Consider the following 10,551-nt stretch of genomic DNA (forward strand, 5'->3'; position numbering starts at 1 on the left):
ATATATATATATATATATATATATATATATATATATATATATATATATATATATATATATATATATATATATAATGCACACCTAATATACATTCATGTCTCAATACCTCATACATGTGAATATCAAAATTAGTTTGGCTAGAATCTTTAAATAATAGTACTCATATTTTTATTAAATATATATAAATTTGAAATATAGATCAGAAAATGCACTATTACAGTATTACGGGTGCATGTTCTAAAATGCTTAGAACTGAAATATTACACTGTATATAATTTTTTAAAATATATATTGTGTAATATATAGTATTTTCTTATTTAAAGAATAATAAAATGCACAAATTTTGATTTATTTAGAATTGTCTTTTTTTTAATTTTATTTTAAATACAGTTTAGAAGTAAATTACTCCGTATTAGTTTTAAAATAATAATAATAATAATGATAATAAAACGTGAGCCTTCCAAAAAAAATAATAAAAAAGTATGAGCTGGCGGTGCGTTGTTCAGCAATTAAATTATAAAAGAAATAAAAATTGACGTGAAGCATCTCCCAAGAAATTATCATAGTATATACTACTGGTATATGCTAGTACAGTAGCACGGAACACTATTTTGCTGGGAAATCAATTACTCGTAAACAACACCATTATTTTGGGAGTAATCATAGTTAAAATTATATTAGTTGTTAGAGCGTCCAAAATAGTGTAGTTTTTTTTTTTTTTAGGAGTTTTTGTAAATGTGATTAGAAAAGAGAATATGTGAGGGAAGGAAAAAAAGAGAAAAAAATTAAACAAACCTGCTTTTTTATTTTTAAAGTTACTTTTAAGGTTGTAACGCGCCCGAAATATCTAAAAAAACTACTTGCAGGATGAATTTTTTTCTTCTCTCTCTTGCACTTCTCTCCTTCATGCTGGTATTTTGTTTTTAAAATTTGTGAACAATCCACAGATGTCGATGCTCTTAAATCATTTCAATAATTCTTGACTTTTTTTTAGTTAGAAATTTTTGTAGTTGAAGATCACTCCAATCATAGTTCGTAATGCTCTTCTAAAGAGTAACTAAAGATGTAAATTGCTCCAATTGCTCTACCACATACTTGATAGCAAAATTTATTATGGGGTATAGGTATGTATACACTATGTAAGATATTTAGATTTAGATGATTGTATGTATTTAATGAGGACTATGTTATCTATTTATCTTACTAGTTACTACACACGCGTTGTGCGAATAGTTCAATGTGTATTTTTAAATTAGTGTTTCAGAATTTATCAAAGTATCATTCAATATCTTGGCGTATATCAATGAAAGATTATCAAATTTTTCATAAAAGTCAATATTTCAATAATGCATAACTATGACCTGCGACAGCAATGTTAGATTAATTGGTGCAATAACAGTTTTAGAGGGAAGCACCCTCACAAGATAGTACCCTAAGCATAGTTTTTGCAATACAAAACCTTATTAATTGGCGTGATTCGTGATTCCTCTTGTTGCCACTTTTGCCAGAAATGAATTCTTGATTTGATCTTGTCTCCATGTGTGTTTCACTGCAATTTTAGTGCCTTAGTGCAGTGCACCTCAAAAAACATAACCAAATCTTTCTTCACAAAAAGACAATAATGATAATAGGTATAATTTCTTATCTGTGTTGAATATATATTGTATATTAGGTGTACCGTTTCATCAATGTCCAATGCGTGATTCTAATTAATTGACCAAAGTTCATGTTAAATTTTATATTGTAATTTTTTTGAAAAAAAAAACATCAAAACAAACTATTATTGCAAAATCAAATCACGAATACAATGAGGGATATCTGCATCCCACACCTGCCGACTAGTATACTAGCACCAAAATAATATGAACCATTCATTTCAACAAACAATTACACCAACATTTTTTTTTAGTTCCGGTTAGAGCCTAACTTTATTGGCGCTCATTAGGTTTGTAAGTTTGTAGATGTAGAAATAATTATACCAACATTTTTTAGTTCCCGTTGGGGGCCTAACTTTATTGGTTCTTATTAAGTTTGTAGATATCGAGTATTTTGTAGTTTTAATACAAATTATTATATTATCTAATGCAAATGTGACTGATTGATAGTCTATGAGGCCGGCTATCAACTTAGGTTGGTAAGTAAGTGAACTACAATTGTGGAACCCTAGCTAGCAAGCTAGTAAAGAGTTCATGCCATACTCATATCTTTTTTTTTTTTAATATATATATATATATATATATATGTGTGTATGTATTCAATAATCATATTAGGCTTTGATAATGAGTTTAAATCAAGATTCAGAAGTTAACTCTCTTGTTGAGTATATATATAATATATAAACATAAATGTTAATCCACTTATATACTATCTTAACCGTTTAGTTGAAATGAAACATATTTCAATTCTCCTAATACCAATTATTCTATTTACAAATCTTAAATATGATATTTATTTTTGAAACATACAAAAAATATAAATCATTAGTCTTAATTCTATTTTACACAAAATAACATGACAATATACCTAGGGGTGTGAATAAGATGACGTGTTTCTCTTCTAGCTTAAACAGAGGTCTCAACTTCGAGCCCAAGAAATGCAACTACTTTAAAACACGTGAGAAAGTGCTTTGCCACGCTTTAAGGTCCTACTCAGCATGAACATATATGATTAATCCTTCACAAAAATGTTATTCATACCTATGAAATAACTAATTAAAATGTTAGGTTATCCATAACATTTAAAAGAGAAAAACTTCATATTTTCATTAGATATTGTGAATTAGTCGACCTACCATAGAGGCTACACAATAGCATACTAAAAAAAAAAAGGTGAAATATTGGACAAGATAATTGTATATAATATGGATGACAATTCCCGCCACGTCCCCTTAAAAATTTATTCAAATTATTATAATTACTTAAATACTCCGTATTAAAAATTGTACTAAACTACTAGTTTGACTATAAAGTTGACAGGGGGGGAGATTCTCTTTCCCAAAATCTCCCCAGGAACAAAGATAGAGAAAATTTTTTATTCCCAGATAAAAACAGAGATAAGATAAAGTCATGGAAACGGAGAGTATACTTCCCGTCCCGCCTCGTCTTATTATCATCCCTAGCTGTAAATATACATATTACTATATGGCCATTACCAAACAGATATTCCGTGTATGTATGAAACATGGGAATCGTAGGTATGAATGAATGATTCGGGAGTGTGTGATGAAGATCAGATATTGGGAACCACACGACATGCAAGCAGGAGTCCAATAATAAGTCCAAGGTTTGTAATTGGAACATATGTAACACAGCCACCTGATAAAAGTAATGCTCCAATGGGTTCCTCGGACCCTCAGTTGGTTCACACCTTTTGTTCTCCAGATCAGATCAGATTCTATTACTATATATATCTGGAGTTGGTTAACAGGCAGTACAGTGGAATAGAATCCAGTTTTGTCTTTGTATGTAAAGATATATTATATGAACCCAAAAGCATTGTTGACCAAACAAAACCTTAGCATGCATATTTTTTTATTTAATTTCAACTATATATGTTCCTTTATATATTATTCAATCATGTAATAGTAATATTATTAATTATTAATAGGTGAAAATCTGCGGTGTTGATAGTAACAAGTATATCTATGTATGGTATACTTGATTACTAATATTATTAGCGCTGATACCAATAGTATTTGATACAATTAAATATACCACATATATATGGTTGTATGTGGAAGTATCAACTTCGTACAAAAATCTTTAATAATATATTACATTGTTGTTTGAATCTCATTGAAGTTTATGTACTTATGTTGTGTATAGTTTTTATTTGTAAGGTGATTAGCCTTCGTTTAATTTGTTTAGAAGGTTAGGGTGTGTGGATGAAGAGTTTATACGCTAGGAATGAAAATCAAAATCATAGTTAGTGTTTGATTGACAATTTTTTAAATTAAAACACAACTATGAAATTTTATTACCCCTTCAATAAAAAATTCATTCCTTAATTTTAAAAAAAAGGCATCATTCCATCTTATTGGTAATATGATTTTTAAGTATCGATTAATACTTTTAGATTTTTGTTTTGATTTGTTCATATTGGTGTTTTGAATGTCATTATATTAAGATCAATTGTCTTGATTTTTGTTTTTTTTTTTTGTATTTTTAAAATTAAATCTTTATTGCCATTATAAAGTCAGTCATACATAACCAAGCATCAATATTGATAATCATTCGAATTCCACCCTACTACCAAACATGCAAAATAGTTTCACCAAAACCCATAATGTGCCAACCAAACACGCATTTGACTTTTGTAATTTGTTGTAAATTTGTAATGGCTTACTCATGGTAAGGTAGATCCATATATAACAATTTACAAATTGAATGTTCACAATTCAAATTGTGAACATTCAGTAGGTAAATTGTGTATTTTAGACTCGAGTCCACCTTACAAGGTAGATCAAGTCCACAGAATAATTTGGCGAGAGCAACAACAACAATATGATTTTTTTTAATGGATTTAAAAAAAAAAAAAAACAACAACAACAACAAGGAAAGAGAAAATGGGAGAGAATGGAAAAAAAAATGAAAACTAACTTTTTACGCGTCATGCATGTGCTAGCTATGCGCGAATGGTGCACATAACGCGCACCATAATCAATTGTTTCTATTTTCTTGTTTTTCTAGTGAACCCCACAAAAAACTCAACTTTGTAGGAACATTCCATTTTTCTATCACCTCTTATTTCTTTCCTCCACAACACTCATGAACCCACAAAAAAACTCCTTAAAAATCACTGATGGTGATGGTCTGAGAATAAAATGTGGATTAATCTCAACCATTCATATGTGATTATTAGACGGACGAGATTGAAAATTTAAAGAAAAATATAGTGGTATTTCGTAATTATTATAGAATTTTGGATGTGCATTAAATAAAATTTGATTGTGGATCGACTAATAACTAATATTGCACTAAAAATGTACCAATAATGCACTTATGTTTGTTGCGTTGTAACCTATTTGAACACGTTAATGCGGAAAATTAACAACTTGAGTGCACTGTTTTTAGACCCAAGTGCACTTTATGATGGTTAGCTATTAGTGGGTATAATCTCAAACTTGTCCTAGTGCATAACAAAAGTTCACAATATCTACAAAAATGTCACCACAAATTTTTTAAACTTTTAGCCTAATGTATTAGATCACCTTAGATGGACCAATTATATCAGTCCAAAATATTTTTACGAGGATATTTGTTCTCATTTGATCCTGATTATATATATATATATATACACACACACACACGATAATATTTTTATAATTACGATAGTGTATTTGAAAACACTTGATAGTGCATCTGCAAATAACTGAGAGTGCACTCATTTATGGGTTTCCAAATGTATTGTCGTAATTACAAAAATGTCACTACTTATATTTTCATTTTTTCTTAATTTTCAACTGTTGATCAACCCAGATAAATAGATGCGATTAATCAAGGTGGCATGTTTTCTTACTCGAACTTGCCCCTCACCCCAAACACACATAATTTTTAAAGTGTCGATCTATAATAGTACCTCTTGCACTAGGCACAACTAAAAAATAAATGAAAAATATTTTGTGTTTGTACCGAATACTATGTGGACGTTATTCCCAATATTTCGTACACACTTAAAACAAATTAAAAAAAATTGTTTGTATTGTGTATTGTGAGACATTGTCCTTAGCATGTAATCGGTATAAACTTAAAATTTCCTCCAAAACTTTTCAAAATGCCCCCAATACGGAGAGACAGTTGTCCAATCAACACCATAAAATTTCTCATATACTCCGTACTACTTTGTCCTACACTCCTACCATTAAATTATTCATCAATAATATTATTACTATTTATATCCCATTAATCATATTCAAACTAAACCAACTTTGATCTTATATACACACCTACATTCTACATAAAAATGGTAAAAAGATCGGAAAAATCTCAGCCAAATTAATCAGTCTATTGACTTAATAACTACAAAGTTACAAATTCAACTTCTAGCGGAAATAACCTATTGATTTTCTTGATAAATTTGAACCGGTCAGATATGAACAACTTAGACGGATTTAATTCATTGTTGTCCTTTAATAGTTAGAATCACAAGACGAGATTTACATAGTCGTCCCAGTACGAATCACTTAAAAAACGCGTAGAGTACGTTTATTCCATTTTGACAATTTGAAATAAGAAGTGTGGATGGAGCTGCCCCACAAGCCATTAACGTTCGAAAAAGCAAAGGAAAGAAGAAATCTGAGTCTCGTGAGAGTTAAGGTTAGCAAAAGATTGCATGAGGGCAGACAAACAGAACTTTTGAAAAGCTTCATTATATAATACTACCATTTCAAAATTCTTCAAACGCATCCATAACAGTAACCCATTAGCACTTGAAGAGGAACAAAATCTTGTACCTAGTACTAATTAATAAATTAATTATCAAATTAAGTAATATATGTATCTGATTTTTCTGAGTTAGAAGTTTAATTTTTTAATGATAATACACCTCTCTTGTGTGTGGATAAAATATTTTTACTAGATCGAATACCCGTTAAAGTAATTTGGTAACGGCTACATAAGACAGTTTTGATTTAAAAACTTTTTTGTATGATATTCTAATTACTATAAGACTAGTATGAATTCAACGATAAACCAATGTTTCAAGTTCGATTCCCAATATAATGAGAGATACATATTAGTTTCTTGGTTTGAGACCGTCAACTAGGTTGCTTTACCCCATTCTGATCTTTTGCCAATTAAGGTCACAAGTTGAGCTTCACCTAAGGCGTACCTTCGGGTAGTAGCTATGAGCTTTTCTATAAATTATATGGATTCAACTCGAGTTACGCTTCATAGACTTTAACCCTTACTCGAAAAGATCTGATTCAAAATTCTTTAACATGAAGACACACATATCCATTCACTTTTGTCCATTTTAAAGTTACATTTCATCTTTAATTTTCTAGTGCGGTTTACCTCTTTTGTGCGGTTTACAGAACATTAGACATGAGTATGATTTACCTAACACATTTTTAAGATAGAAGCTGAGCAGTTGCTTGTAATAAAAAAAAAATATCTACTTGATTTCTTACCATTTTTAATATCTATTATTGTTATGATTGACCTTGTAAAAACTTGTAACGTAACGTGTTAGAGAAATAGTTACTTTTACTTATATCACCTAACAATGTCTTTTTTGTTACCCAAATAATGGTCCAATTTTACTAGCAAAGTGGTGATAATAAGGAAAGATTCTAAAGCAAGAATCCCACCTTTACACTTTTGAGGGGAAACTGAGGTTGAGAGTTGGGAATGAAAAGTGAAGTAAAATTTAGGCCATAAAACATGCATGCCTAAGATGCCGGCCGCCACTTTTGCTTTTGCGAAAACTGAGGTTGAGAGATTGGGGAAGCAGTATCCAAAAAGAAACACCACTGTATATAAGCCAGAAAATTAAACGTGACTAAAAGATTCTCATCAGATCACCTAATAATAATCTTCTCTATTCTCTACTCTTCGCTCCTACAATTACTAATCACATCGGTTTTAATTTGCAATCATTTGTGAAATGCCATTTAAGTTTTGTTGGGGAAAGTAGCTAAATTGGCCTTTAAACTGATATAATTTTCGGTGATCAATATTCATTTTTTATTTGAATCGGATTAAAGAGGATTCAAGCTCTCCTAGTTGAGAAGGTAGCTTTTTTGTCTCACATTGGGGAGGGATATAAGTTTATACTGCTTAGTATATATACAATTAAACTTTTTAAAAACTTTGAATTGTATAGCATAAATGTTTTCTTTCGAATGAGAAGGGTGAAAGGGCTAGAATATTTACGTGAAGAAGTAGGCATGCGCATTGGATTTTGGTGTTTTCGTTGAAAGGTTGGCGTGTGGGAGGGAAGTATCACTCAATATTGGCGTTTTTAATTTATTGAGAGATTGAAGTGTACGTGGTGGTAAAGGGTTACCTAACGTCGATAAAGGGTTCAGAGGGTGAGTTGTTTAGACTGGGTAGGTTTCTCAAAGGGTTATATTAGATTGAGTCCAAAGTATGAACTAGTTGTCTAGAGTCTGCTTTCTCAATGAATTGTATTAGTATTTTAAAATAAGTTATTCTCTTGAGTTCGAAAATCTACTGTAGGAATGCAAATATTTCTTTTCAGGAAAAGTTCTAATTAACTAATGTACATAAGTGAATAATGAAGAGATGAGTTTGACAATTAATCACCATGTTGGACTATATACATATATTCCTGATGGTTACAGCTGATGACACCAGCCTGCATTAAAATGCCAAAACGCAGCCGTTTGAGAAGTGTTCTCTATAGAAATTGTTACACACTTATACCATGGACCAGGGTCCAGTGGTCCACCCTGTATTCTTAATATTGTTATTGTGAACACCTAGAATGTAAATTATATTTCTAAGTCAAAACATATAACAACGGTAAACACATAGCAGTTGTACTAAATATCTAAATTTTAAAAAGATTAAATTGTGTATTTTTAATATTGGAATTGACTGCAATATTTGAAAGGAACTTGTGAATACAAAACAAGATAATCAATTATATATATATTATTGTGTGTTCGTAAAGTAAATTGTGAATATTTAGTAGGTAAATTATGTACGGGTCCACTTTATAAGGTGGACCCGAGCTTACAGAATAATTTACCTCTATAAGTCTATATAGTACTTTGGTGGGACAAGTAGAAGTAGTGCCTTCATGCATGGCCGCAAATTCCCATTAATTAGTCAAACATCTATAAAGATTAATAAGTATGGGTTAGAGAAAAAAAATATTATTGGTCCTGATTTTATTGATGAAAGAAGATCGAGTAAGTAGATGTTATCATGCTATGTGAGAATGTTAGCTAAAAATATAATATTTTTTATGAATTAAAAAATATATATTATATTTTAGTTTTAAAAAATAGTACATATCTAATGTTAAATGATCTCTTATAAGACTTACTCACGGAAGAAAATGAAAAGAGTGAAAGTTGTGATCCCTCATTGTTTTTGGATCAATTATATTAGAGCACGTTATGTAAAATAAGGGTGTGTTTGGAAACCCGGAAAATGATTTCCGGAAATCATTTTCCGGATTTTCTGTGTTTGGGAGAGCTTGAAAAATATGGTCAACGGTAAAGGAAAATAAGGCTAAAATTCCGGAAAACAACTTTCGGAAAAAATTTTCGGAAGTCATTTTCCTGCTTTCCAAACACACCCTAAAAGTGAGAAGTAATTTTTAGTAAAATTATAGTCACATATTTTAATTTTATTGGAGAATGAAAAAATTCAGATAAATTATAGGGCCATGTTAGCTAGGTGTGAAAATAATTGCGAAGTGATGACTGAATGGGTATACTATGATTCTTGTACTAGAAAGTTATAAGTTTGATTTTAACTAACATCCTCTTGCTTAGTTGAGCTTGTTGCACATGATGATATTTTTAATGCGGTTTACATTTCTTGTGTGATTTGTAAGTTATTATAAAGTACGAGTGCACATCTTGGATAATTACTGTAAGTTTTTTCATAAAAAAAAATAAAAATAAATATAATATTACGCTTTATTATATATAGTACATTTTTAATTCTTGATGAACCATTATATTATTTAACCCAATAAGTTAAGCATGTGTGGTCCAATGAAATTAAGAGATCTACTTCAAAGACAAAGTCTCATGTTATAGTATATATGAGTATAAATGTTTAATTATGTGTTAAAAGTATTAGAATAGAAGTCAACATATTATCAATTATGTATTAGATTGGAATAACCCTATGGTCTAAGCGTCACGAAGTGATTATTTTCAAATAAAAGGTTATGGGTTTGTGCCAGATGAGGTAGTAGTACTCAAAATAAAAATTATGTATTCGATTATTATATAAAGAGTGTGTTTGATTTTAATAGTAATATTATTATTATGTAATTAATTTTTCATTTTTTTAATGACGAAAAAAACATATAATTACTATACAAAAATGTGTACAAAATAAATCATGCTTATGAGTAATATAGTCAGCATGTACTTCTTCATCTTGATTCTACTAACAAGTAATAAGCGAGTTCAAATAGTCATACTTCTCTAGAAGATTATCAAGGAATTTATACCCTTTTCTTTTCTTTAGTTAAAAAAAAGTAACTTTCTTTAATTTTACTACTTATTTCCTATTTCTTTTTAGAGTTTAATTTTTTATTCATTGGGTTGAATAGTTATCTACCATTTTATATCCTAATATGAACAAAGATATTTATAATGTAAACACATTGCAATTAAAAAAGGCATAGATTTTTAATTTTTTTGAGGATAAAAGGCATAGCATTAAGAGTTTTTTCCACTTTTGGTCCTATGATTTTAGTGTCTCCGTAAATTTAAGTACACGACTTTCATTCCTGACATAAGTAGTGCTTGGCTTTAAATTTTTTGCCACTTGTAGTCCTTAACTTTGATTTTTTTCTACTTTTAGTCCTTTCGGCCATCTGAGTGACAACTTTTAATCG

This window comes from Ipomoea triloba, chromosome 11, assembly GCF_003576645.1.
Source record: "Ipomoea triloba cultivar NCNSP0323 chromosome 11, ASM357664v1".
In the NCBI taxonomy this organism is placed as follows: domain Eukaryota; kingdom Viridiplantae; phylum Streptophyta; class Magnoliopsida; order Solanales; family Convolvulaceae; genus Ipomoea; species Ipomoea triloba.